We start from the raw sequence: 13,127 nt of genomic DNA, 5'->3' as shown, positions 1-13,127 counted from the left end.
CACGTTTTATGATATATTTTTCTGAAAAATTTTCGTTGTTGTTAAATTTACGAGTGTGTAGAATCATAAATTTGTATTCATAAAATCTTATTTGTAAGTACAATATACATGAATATAGATATATAGTACCTACATATTAAAATAAGGCGTGATAGATGTGGCCTTTATAGATCAGACGAATACTTTCTGAATAGGTAGGCTTTGATATTTTTTGAAAAATACAAAGAAAAATTGATTGAAACAATTGAAAAAAAAAAAATTAACTGAGTTAATTCTTGAAATACGATGTATAGACAGTGTTGATTACTCCGTTACATAACACATTCATGTATGTCGCACATATATAATTGCGACATACATGAATGTGTTATATAGTATTATATACCCATATAATACTATACTAATTGCGCATAATTTGCGCTATTATATTATTGCGTATTATATTAATTGGTATACAGTATTATATACCCATATAATACTATACTAATTGCGCATAATTTGCGCTCTCACGGGTAAACAGTGATGTTTACGAAAAAATTTTTCCAACAAAAGTAGTTTATTTTTTTATAAGGAACATTTTTACATTTTTAACTTTTGTTCTATCTCTAACGGTTTGCTAGCACCCAATTGACCTATGTTGCTCATTTACGAACTTGACCTCACTTTTTACGTTCTCAGTACGATATAAAAATTTCAACTTGATATCTCTTTTCGTTTTTGAGTAATCGTGATGACAGACGGACAGACAGACGACAGACAGACAGACAGACAGACAACCGGAAATGGACTAATTAGGTGATTTTATGACACCTACATCAAAATTTTTTTTCGTATTGTCAATATTTTAAAGCGTTACAAACTTGGGAATATACTATGTATATTTTATATACACATGGTATAAAAATTCATGGTAAAAACACTTTCTATCAAATAAATGAATATTGTAAACCGTGTTATACCCTATTCTTTTTTTAACAGAAATGAATTTTATGAACAAATATTAAAATACATTTTTTTAATACTTTTTAGTACTTTTTACGTATAAAATCATTAAAATTACATTTTAAATTCAGTTGATTTTAAAGCTTGGAAAAAAATATAATCCATTAAAAAGTTGTGTAGAGAATGTAAAAAAAAAATTAAAATTTTCATTGAATTTGATCAAATATACTCGTATTTTGGAAAACAAATTTTCAGATTAGTTTTTGAATAAAAAAAATTACTTCATATTTTGTTCTATTTATACTGAGTGTGTAAAAATAATATTGTCACAACTTAGATCGAGCTACCGCTTTTATTTGTGTGAAACGTAATTGAGAATAAAATGCAAGGGTAATAGATTGAAGAGAAATGTGGAATTTCTCAAAAGTTTTTTTTGGCATAGGATCCGTACGTATAAAAATGCGTATAAAAAAAATTTGTATCACGATTACTCAAAAACGAGAAAAGATATTAAGCTGAAATTTTTATAGTGTGCTGAAGACGTAAAAAGTCAGGTCGAGTTCGTAAATGAGCAACATATTTCAATTGGTTCTTGAGGCCGTAGGACCCATCTTGTAAACCGTTAGAAATAGAACAAAAGTTTAAATGTTAATTAAATGTTAAAATATTCCTTATAAGAAAATAAAAAACTTTTATTTGAAACACATTTTCGTAAACTTCATTGTTTAGCCGTGAGGGTGCAAATTAGGCGTAAATTTTATAGTATGTATTAGATGGGAATACTAGTTATGTATGTGTTACATGTATGTATGTGTAATGTTATAGAGTAATCAACACTGTCTATACATGGTATTTCAACAATTAACTTAGTCAATTGTTGGTTTTCACTTGTTTAAAATATTAAAATACGTAATTGTATAATACTCTAAATCAACATAGGCAAAAATTAATTATGATAAAATTTACGATTTTAAGTTGCCAACAAGATGATAATAATTATAATACAGATGGTAAATCTTACCTGTATGATACAGCGAACAATTATAATAGTTTTTGCAATTATCGATATCAGTTAGTCTGTTTTTACAATACTTGGATAGCAATATTTATCATAAAATTCTCTCCGTGTACAAAAAAACTGAGCCACGTCATAAGAACAGTAGGGATTGAGATGATTAGATTGCATACTCTAGCACTCGAGCTCGATTCCCGACCGCTGTGCAAATATATTTAATGTTATGGAGTAATATTTAACAAGTAATTTAAAACACTAATTTGTACTTTTGTCTTAGACTTCATAAACCAAACGTTTGTTTTAAAAATTTACTAAAAAAAATTCAAAACTCCGTATCTATTATGTACCGGAAAAGTTCAAATAAAGACGCAGTTACTTCGTTGATCCTTAGTTATAAAATATTAGTGCGGGTACTAAAATATAACAATATGCCTTAAAATAAAATATAGTAGGTTAATTATATAATTTTAAAAGGAAATCGCACGCCTACTTAAATATTATGTTTCATGATGCACATTATTTAAAACATGCTTTGTTATTACGTTCGTAGGTGTGAGTCAAATCAGCTCGACTAATATTATCTTCAGCACGTTCGTGTATTATGTTACTGGAGTTACGACGTTGGTATTAAACGTTATTAAAATTACAGAGGTGAAAATCATTTTGGATATTGTATGTCATTTATATTATAATTCTTATTTTAAAATTAAATAACATTTTTATGATGGTTTAAGATTAGTGGTATGATATTTTCATTGAAAAATATGTTTCAACAAAGAAACTTTTAAGAATTTCTATTTTAAATTTCATTTTCTCGGAATAACTGTTATTGAAATAAAATACAAATATTATTTCTTAAGATAAAATTTTTAAAAGAAAATCCTTATTTTATTTTTTATTGACATTTTAGCATTAGACTTAAAATTAGACCATTATTAAAAAGAAAATTATCTGAGAATCTGATATTGCGAAAATCACTAATGAATCAGTTTGCAAATTACCATAGTTTCTTAATATCCATCTATTTATTCAAAGCCTTCTGAAAAACATTTTAATCGGTTATCGTATTGAAAAATATTTTCCCAGGAAGCACTTTACTTTAGAAGGGTGATAATACACTGCTTAAGTCCGAGATCCTAACCTCGAAGTGTAAAAAAATTGATGGAGGATATCAATTAAACGTATATATATCTAACATATAATGAAGCTATCGAATAGAATTCGGTAGCTGCAACACAGCAGTTATTTAACGTCGATATCTTTAAAATTGAAATGCAGTACTCTTGGTGTAACAATTTTAGAATGGGTACTTGCAAATAATATTAATGGAGGTAAGACGTCGGTTTGTAAATGCTTCACGAGGCTTTTGTAATATCTGAATAAATAATATCGAATCCTGTTTCGTATGTTTACATACATATCGCAAGTGTTTTTATTCCATGGTAATAATTCAGTGATCATTTTTAGATACATTTAATGAAAATATGATCACGGAAACTTACTTTAAGGTGTTTTTGATAAAAAGATGATGACAACAGAGTTAAATCTTTTCCGCAAGTAAAAATCACAGGCATGAAATTGACCAGTGATGTGGTAAGCAAAGTTCCAAAACAGTTCAATTGCCTGTTTTTCTACAAAACGTATTATTCAAGATATAATGGGATAGATATTAAAAAAGATTCTGTCTTACACAGATTTTAATATTAACCCCTACGATTAAATGTAGTAGGTTACAAGCAAAATTAAAACTGAATAATAAGAGTATAAATAACAAACTATATTAATATGCATGTACGTCTGTAATTTTAATCTTTAACTTAAACTCAAATGTAATTTAGCCATTAACTTTAAATACAGATAGAAAGAATATCATAGTTCATGTACATTACCGTGAAACTAAACTTCTTAATTAGTTTTAAGAATATTATTCTATTTCTCTCTATAACTAAAAATTAACACAGTAGCGCAGTTGAACGTAAGCGAATTAACCTGAATTAAATTGAAGCGCATAGTTGACAGAATATATAATGTAGAGTAATGCAGAAAGGTTGAAATTAGAATCAATTGTTCAGTAGACATTATTGTAGCTGTATTACTCAAAAGAGTTTCAACTGAAAAATAAATGCGAAAATTGATGAAGTTTCAATTATCTTAAAGTAGTTCGGCTGTTTGTGCAATTACGGTAAATGTTCATTTTTTTGCGGAAAATGACTGTTCAATGTCCCTTGATCACAATAAACACAGTTTTGGGGCTTCTTGCGGGGCAAAGTTGTGAATTATTTCATTTAAAATTGTGATTTTTAACATAGTACTTTATGGAAGATTTCACAATAATGTTAATTGTACGAAAATTAATTGGTTACTCAGCTTCAAAAAAATTTTCATCATGAAGAAAATTTATCACAGATTCTGTTTATGCAAAAAAACCATTACCTTACGGTGCTTTCCAAAAAGGAAACATAAGAAAACCTTGGTTTTTGACGTTAAAACGTCAAAAATTAGTCAAATTAACGTATAAACTTTTACGATATTTAGCATTTTAAACAATTACGTGATACAAATATTATTTTTATTCATAATTTTATTCATAACATTAATTCTTGCTTTACTGGCGTGTATATCGAGTTAACGCTAACACTCTCAGATCTAAGATGTCCTTTATCCGTTCATAAGTTCAACAACGAAAGGCATACCCGAAAGTCAGCTGCCTTAAAACAAACTTTCTGATAGAATAATATGAGGCAACATTCCTGTACTAAATATACATCCCTGCCTGAGTGATTTTGTTAATTAACATTTTTGTATAAAATTACTTTGAAAATAACACACACAGAATCACGAAATATCATTAACAAAAACAGTGATAATAATACAAAACACATCCAACATTCGATATGAGTCGAATCAAATTTTATGGACGACAGTCGACATAGATAACATCATAGAATTAGATGGATAAGGAGGAAGTATATGTATATGTATTATAGAGGATGGTGTAGGTACATATATACCTAAATTGAGAACAATAACAATAATGATAATTCAACAACAGAGACAATAAGTCAGTTTCGTGGAATGAATTTACAAAAGCCTATTGTGTAACAAATAATCAGAAAGAGAGAGAACAGATATGATATACATATGAATGCCAATAAATGGAATAAATTGTGCCACATTTATTGGTGATCCATAAAACATTGCAATCAAACGTGTAACATATACCTATGTGCAAACGAATTTATAGTATAAAAGTAGCGGAATGTGACGTCATAAATTTACGATCCTTTTCCCTAGAAAAAAAATTAATTCTGTAATAATCAAGAGCTTACTTGGTTCACATATCGAGATTGAATTTCTTTGCATTTTCTTAGGATTCAGTTATAATTTTTATACCCTGTACATATGAAATATGTACCAAGGTATACTCATTTTAGTCTCAAGTTTGTAATGCAAAGAAATATTGATGATATGAACAAAATTTTGGTTTAGATGTTAATTAATCCTAATTAGTGTTCATCCGCTTATCAGTATATTTGTCCGTGAACAAGATAGCTCATTAAACAAAAAAGTAAAAAATAATTTTAATAAAGTTCCAAATCAAATCAATAATTTCTTTGAGAGCGATAATGTTTTCAGAGCATGGGTACATTTTTGGAAAAATTAAACTTTTTTATTGCAAATTTAAAAATTAATTTTTATTTAAACACTAGGATTGTTTTGCTCTACTGTTCACAATTAACTTAATTGTATAGGAAATCCCTCATACCATACAATTTTATTTTTTTGTTAACTGAAACAAAAGATTCTCTCTAAAAAGCCATTGGCACATAAACAATAATTGTATTCTCTCAACCCATGTTAGTTTGAATGTGAAGTGTAAAATAAAAAAAACTTCGTAGCGCAGGAGCTGCGTTAGCAAAGCGAATTTCCTCAGAGATTGAACAAAAATAACACATTTGTCTAAAAATCGAATATTCCATTTTTAATTTTTCAAGAATTTTTATTTCGAAAACTAAGTGCCTAGAGAAAAAATCATAAGGGTACTTTTTTGCTTAAAACTGATCAAAAAATAGAAAAATAGTTTTTATTTTGAAAAAATTCAAAATTTTGAACTTTGATCACACCCCCACCCCTTGTTTATCGGTCGATTATTCTCATTAACGAACATAACCTTTAAAATACTAAAACCCTTCTTGATACCAAATTTCATTCAAATCGTACGTAAATTGCGACCGGTAGAAAGTTTACAGACACATAAACGTATAGATATACATTATACATATATAACATTTGAAGAAATTTTTCCAAAATTCCACCATCAGTAAAAAAGCAATAGCTGCATTTCCTTCGGCAGTTCGCTAAAAATCCTTTCGAGGTATGTTGTTAATTTTAATTACACATATTGATATGTGTAATTATTACATTGATTTAATGAAGTTATTAATTTCAATTTTTAAAATCGAAATTAAATTAATTCGTAATATTCCCCAACAGTAATAATAAAAAATATATATTTGAAAATTGCATATATATTTTCTGTAGCGTTCATAATTGTTTCAATTATGTAAAATAGAAATGCGAGGGGTTTGATTCTGTATTGGTAAATAGAGTTTTAATCATAATACTCGACGCAAATCCTGAATAATTATTACGTTTTAACAATTTTCATAAAAATTAAATACCACACACTTTAATCGTAAATGTATTTTTGAATTTACTGGCGTTAGATACTTGCATGTCATGTAGAGCTCCAACTAAGCACTTAAAACTTCAGATTGTCTGGACCAAAAAGTCTGCGTTCAATCTTCCAATAAAGTGGAGTTTTTGTAGATTTTTCATAAAAGTACAGAAAAGTTTTCGTTGAAATATATTTTCAAAAAATGAAAAATAACTACTTGTCCAGCTGGATTGAAATTGTTACAGATTTATGTTGAAAATCAAACAAAAATCGTATTTTTGGAACGAAGTTCCTTAACGCGCCTCTCCATGGTGAGCAAACTGGCAAAAACCGCCACGTAACAAAATGAGATATGCTTTGTGTGTGCCATATCCATGGTAACCACGATATATTATCTTACTTTGTATTATTTTTATATTATTGCTATTTATTTATTATAGTACACGAATTTTCCATTTTTGTACTATTTATATCCAAAACTAGTTATATATACATATGCATAACTAGTTTTGGATGAAAATAGTACAAAAATAGCAAATTCGTGTACTACAATTTCTTAGAACCCTGCCTACTTGACACTACAGATTATACAGATAACCTATATGTATTTATTTGACGTTTACATTTGTTACTGTACAGCTTTGTAAAGAGCTTCGTTTCTAACGGGAAGAATCCAAATAAGAATGCATTAATTTCTTATTTACATTCCAATTTGGTACATTCTTATTTTTAGATGTAAGATGCTCCCAACTGAAAGTTATTCTTTAACTGAAAAGAAATTGGTATGCCTAATGTTTGATATAAGGTTATTTTTTTACTTTTTTCTGGTTGAAACAATAATATGCCATTCTAATGACAGTACAAGAGTACTGTATGCCTTATTTCATATTTCTTAGTAATGGATGAAAAACTGCTAGTGTATTGCTTTTAAATCAACATAGGTGTGACGTATAAAAACTTACTGTTTTGTAAAACGTTTAACTTCAACAACAACAAAAATTAAAATTATTTCAACTGATTTTTGGATTGTAACTATAACGGTTACACACATAAATTATAAATATGTAATAAGTTCCAAAATCAACCTAATATAATGCTGAATTCGACACAATTGTATATAAAATGAACGAAGAATAGGAACAATAATGCAATTTAATTTATTGATGCAATTATTGAATTCAATTGTTATGAAATGTTTGTGCCTGAGAGTGTAAGCTTTGTATAACATAGATTCAAATGTAATATACATACAAGAAGATTCAATTCGAATTTAGAATTCTGTTGATAAATCTTACAGATTTTTTTAAAACTAACCTTGTAATTCTTATTTTGTAAACTAGCCTGTTAAATTTTCGCATATTTCCTTGGGTTGTATAAAACTTGTACTATTTTGCGTACATTTGTAAGACATTACAACTTTATGTGAGTAATCAGGTAGTTTGATTTGATTAAATCTCTATTAGGATGCTTTTTCAAATTTGGAATCATTGGGAAATTAACAAATGATGTCAAGCAGTTAATATGGCAGTAATAAGCAAATATAAATTTAAAAAAACTCTCAAATGTTTCTCAAATGACTAGACCATTCAAAAAGTGGGCTTTTTATTAGATAGTTCATAAATGCATTTGAACAATTTTGTTTTTGATGACTAGTTACCCGGCCAACTTAAACATACGAAGATACAAAAATTCCCACCCCACTGAAATTTGGTAGGATTAATCAAAACACCAACATAAATGAAATATAAAAAGTCCTCATCTATCCGAGATATGTAAAAAAATTTACGCGGGTAAATTGGTACATGGCGTACTTATACATACAATGAAAATTGCAACTTGTCCAACTTGTTCAATCGTTATACCTCAGAAACGGTGGCTCTTAGGAAAAAAAGTATTGAGATATTTTTTTATTTAACTATCTGGTCTGAAATTTTCTTCTGAGCTAATTTTATGATAAAATTTACCGTTTTGCTGAAAATCGCGAATAACCCGCTTTTGTGTATTGACTAAGGGTAAATTTTTTCCAACGTCTCGGATCGATGAGGCTTTTTTAGATTTCAACAAAATTTTTTCCCAAATTTCATCCGGGTGCGAATTTTTGTACCTCCACTCATATTTTTTTTTAAAATTTGACCGGATAATAGTTTATGAATACCTATCTGTTTCAACGACTAAATAATTCCATTTTAAGCTTGTTATCGTGGTTATTAAACGACCGAAATAACATCAGTTTTGTAGAGCAAATTTTTGATAGAAAACTGAAACAATAGTTTTTGAAACATTGTGTACCGTTCAGGTACATTTGTAGTAAAATATATACAATTCATAGTGAATACGTATTATGAACTGTAGTACACAAATAATTTTTATATTCAAGTAATACTGAACACAATCACTTTAAAAGCGTGCATTCGGTACATTTTATATGCAAATCTGTAAATCTGTAATATATGTAATAATGTGTGTACCGTATACATCATTCTAACCTACTTTTTTCAAGCTTAATATTTTCGTTATAAAAATATATTGAATAGTTTACGCCATTTGTTAAAAATATTAATATTTTATAGGGTGGAATAATATTCATATTTTGTGGGGTGGAAAAACAATATTATTTCTATTATTTATTTTGTGCTTCAATTGTGTAGTATTGCCCATTACCGATACCACCACTGTATTTTGAGAATCTTGATATTTTATTTGCCGGTTTACCCTTTCTTATATGTTATAGATTTTCATTATATGTGTTACAAAATGAGTGCCACAACTGTGTGTGGTAATTCACTCAATTAGCAGGTTGCGTATTCACTTCGACTATGGCAAAAAGGGTATAAACATTGTTAAAACATGTGAAAGCAAACAATTAACTGAGTTAATTTGCGCTCTCACGGATAAACAATGGTGTTTAAGAAAAAGTGTTCGAAACAAAAGCTGTTTATTTTTCTATCAGGAACTTTTTTTACATTTAAACTTTTGTTCTATCTCTAACGGTTTACCCAAGACCCAATTGACCTATGTTGCTTATTTACGCACTCGACGTCACTTTTTACGTCCTGAACACGCTATAACAATTTCAGCTTGCTATCTTTTTGCGTTTTTGAGTTATCGTCTCGACAGACAGACGGACAAATAGACAAACAGACTGACAAACAGACAGACAGACAGGCAGACAACCGAAAATGGACTGCCTAGGTGATTTTACGAACACCTATACCAAAATTTTGATCGTTGTATCAATATTTTGAAGCGTTACAAACTGTGGACTAAACTAAGTATACCTTGATATATTTCATAAATGCATGGTCAAAAAAGAGAAAATGTCATCTATACCTACATCAAGCATGCATACGCATTAAAAAAAGAAGAAAAAAAAACAGAAATTTAAATGAATTCTGAATATACCTTTTTATAATAATTTTATTTCAAACATGTATGAACTAAATTTTTTAATTTTATACAATTTCTAAAATAAATATAACACAAAAAATATGAACAATGAATAAATATATTTTTTAGAAGTCATCAGTCATGAAACATTTCTATAAAAAATGTTATACAAACAGTTTCTGTAATAATGAAAGTATGATTTTATCAACATTACCAAAAACACTTAACATGAACTCAATCCTCCGGTATGTTTTAAATCGTCTAGTTCATTTTGAAGAGGCTATGCGGGTGTGCAAAGTCTAAAAAACAGCGATCCGAGGGGGAAAACTTCCTCCTAAAAGCCCTTCCGTAGCGCTAGCTTAACCTCAATTTCAATATTTATTCCTTCCACTAAGATTGAAGGAGCTGTACAGGTGATCAAAGTTGAAAAAAGGTTTTTTTTTTTCTGGAAATACAATACAAATATCAAGTCCCGATTTCATAGCATTGATCCGCCTAGTAAACCTTAAATAGCAAAATTTCAGCTAATTTGAACTAAAAGGAACCGCTGAAAGTGCTTTAAAGTAGCGGGAAGAAATACTTCAGACAATCAGACATCCCCTTAATCCCTAAAACTTTGTTCTAATGGTTACAAAATGAATTTATAACATACTTCCACTCTTCTGCGTGCGCCTGTGCTACAGTGAGTTTAGCCTATATTTTCGGGGATAAGTAATGGTATATAAAATTATTCCTCTGAAAATAAATAAACTCACATAAAATAAATATGTATAATGTACGACTCAATTCATATTATATTCACTTCACATTATATAGAACATGAACCTGTTGTACGAATGTCAAAATAAAAGAATGGCATATGTCTAAAGCTTCAAAATGATTTTAAATGTTGCCCAAATATAGGTACATTAATAAAATATTTTAAAGTAGGTATCTGCGTTTATTATATAATATGCTTCCACCACATTTTACTTAATAAATAAATATGTTTTGAATATAATAGCAGATCCTGAGTGTATATAAAATGGCCTTAAATATACAGAGTGACACAAACTGGTAACTTTGTTGGTTATTTGTCGATGGTGACTCATAAGATGAAGTTTTTTCGTTATTCATAAAGTGAGCTCAAAAATAAATACCACCGTTTTATAACCTCCAACTCTCTTGATCTCTCTTGATCCCACTTATTCCTCTTCCATAACACTCTAAAGGATTGTTTTACACAACAATATCAAATATAGGCACAGTTTTCAATTTTTTAAATGTAAAATAGTCATAATTCATTGTGTATATCAGAAAATATGATAATTAAGTATATCAGAAAAGGTAGCTACGCATTGTTTTACATTGACTATTTTTACAGAAATCTGTAATTTATGGTAATGTCGGATTTCATTTAATTTGTTTAATTTATTTTTTTTAAATATATCTATATAAATTATAGCTCATGTGTTATTCTGATGTATGAGCTATATTACTATTAACTTTCATTCAAATAAATTCATAAGTTTTTGCGTGAAAGCATAACAAACAAACAAAGAAACATCCTTACTTTCACATTTTTAGGGATAGGGATAACGGTCGTTCGAATATATATAATAATAAAGTAGTACTTATTGAATAAATTTGCAATTTTCTGGAATAATTATAGAGTAAAGTACCATTTTAAATTAGAATCATCCTATAGTTTATTGTGTAACGCTTGTGAATTAATATATGACATATTATAATTATTAAGAAGAGGTTGGAAAATGTCAGAAAATATTTAAATGTAATTATTATTCATAGGTATAGTACAAGGGTGTATATGAAAAGTGTTAAAACAAATTTATGATTGCTAACATTTAAAACGTATACCACAATTAAAATATAATTAATTCTAACATGATGCTTAATAATGAAATTTAATTAAGAATATTAATGAATATTTTAACAATTTCTAATTAAATGTAATTACTGTTTTACGATTATTAATTTTATTGAAAAACATTAAAAATAAATACGAATCGTTTATTTGGAAAAAAAAAAGATAGATGTATATGTTAGATCCTTAGCACAGTTAGGATTACAGAGATGGTTTGTTTTAAAATGCTACTATAGACCTTAGAGGAGAATGGAAACCCAAAAAAAAAAAAAAAAATTGGAAAGACTAGTTAAATTTTTGTTCTAATTTAAATAATTCCGAAATATTCGATTGATCGCCAAATTATACTTCTGGAACTATTGGATACAAAATTAATAGTGTCAACCGAGATATCGAGAGCGATGCTGTGTTCTGATCAATTATCGAAAAACAAATCATGACAGTTATCTTTACGTTAGTTAGTAACATTTTTGAAAGTTATAATTATAATTAATTTTCAAAATTTTTATGATATATGTTTAACCATTATGCTAATTCCTGCTTTTCCAATTGTAAGTTAATCAACTGATCCTCTAACGTTATTTCGCAATGTGTATTTATACCAAAAATATATTGAAGTTTTTAACATAATCTGATTTATAACAAGAACGATATTTAAATCCTTTAGGAATAAAGTAGTTAATAGAAGCTATATTATACGTATATGTCACCGTAATATTTAATTTCCCGTTAAATTGTAAGCTGACTAGTAAAATTGTAAATTTGACTTCCAAAAAGGGAAAAAAACCACCCCAACCCGTGATAATTTGACCCAGGGTAACTAAACATAACGCAATGAGTTGATTTTCGTTATTGGATGTTGAGTCAGCACTAATCGGAGTGTTAATCATTTTTAAAGCCAGTTTACAATCTGACGGAAATTATAATATTACGTTGACATATTATGGAACTTTTTCCTCTTCAAAAACTTTCAAAGCCGGGAATTCATTTTTCCTCGATAAACTTAAAATTGATGAATATTTATTGAGGACAATATTTAAATCAGAAGATAAATAATAATAATATCTTGTTCCATCAAGAATAAAACAAAATAATCTTTTCATTTATTAAATTATATATTTATTCAACGTCCACAACAAATGAATAGTCTTCGTGAAAGAAAAGTCCTCGGCTATGTAATTTTCGTAGAGAATGCAATTGTAAACACTGTCTTGGGGGCAGCTGGTAATGCGCAATATCAA

General features: G+C 28.2%; 1 protein-coding gene across 1 annotated transcript in view; it reads right to left on the bottom strand.

Annotated features, from left to right (window-relative positions):
• LOC123298643 (neurobeachin) overlaps positions 1-13,127 on the bottom strand; it is an 865,329-nt gene that overhangs the window by 283,408 nt on the left and 568,794 nt on the right. The window lies entirely within an intron of this gene.

This window comes from Chrysoperla carnea, chromosome 4, assembly GCF_905475395.1.
Source record: "Chrysoperla carnea chromosome 4, inChrCarn1.1, whole genome shotgun sequence".
Classification (NCBI taxonomy): Eukaryota; Metazoa; Arthropoda; class Insecta; order Neuroptera; family Chrysopidae; genus Chrysoperla; species Chrysoperla carnea.
The sequence above is the reverse complement of the archived record's forward strand: the minus strand, read 5'-3'. Positions and strand labels throughout refer to the sequence as shown.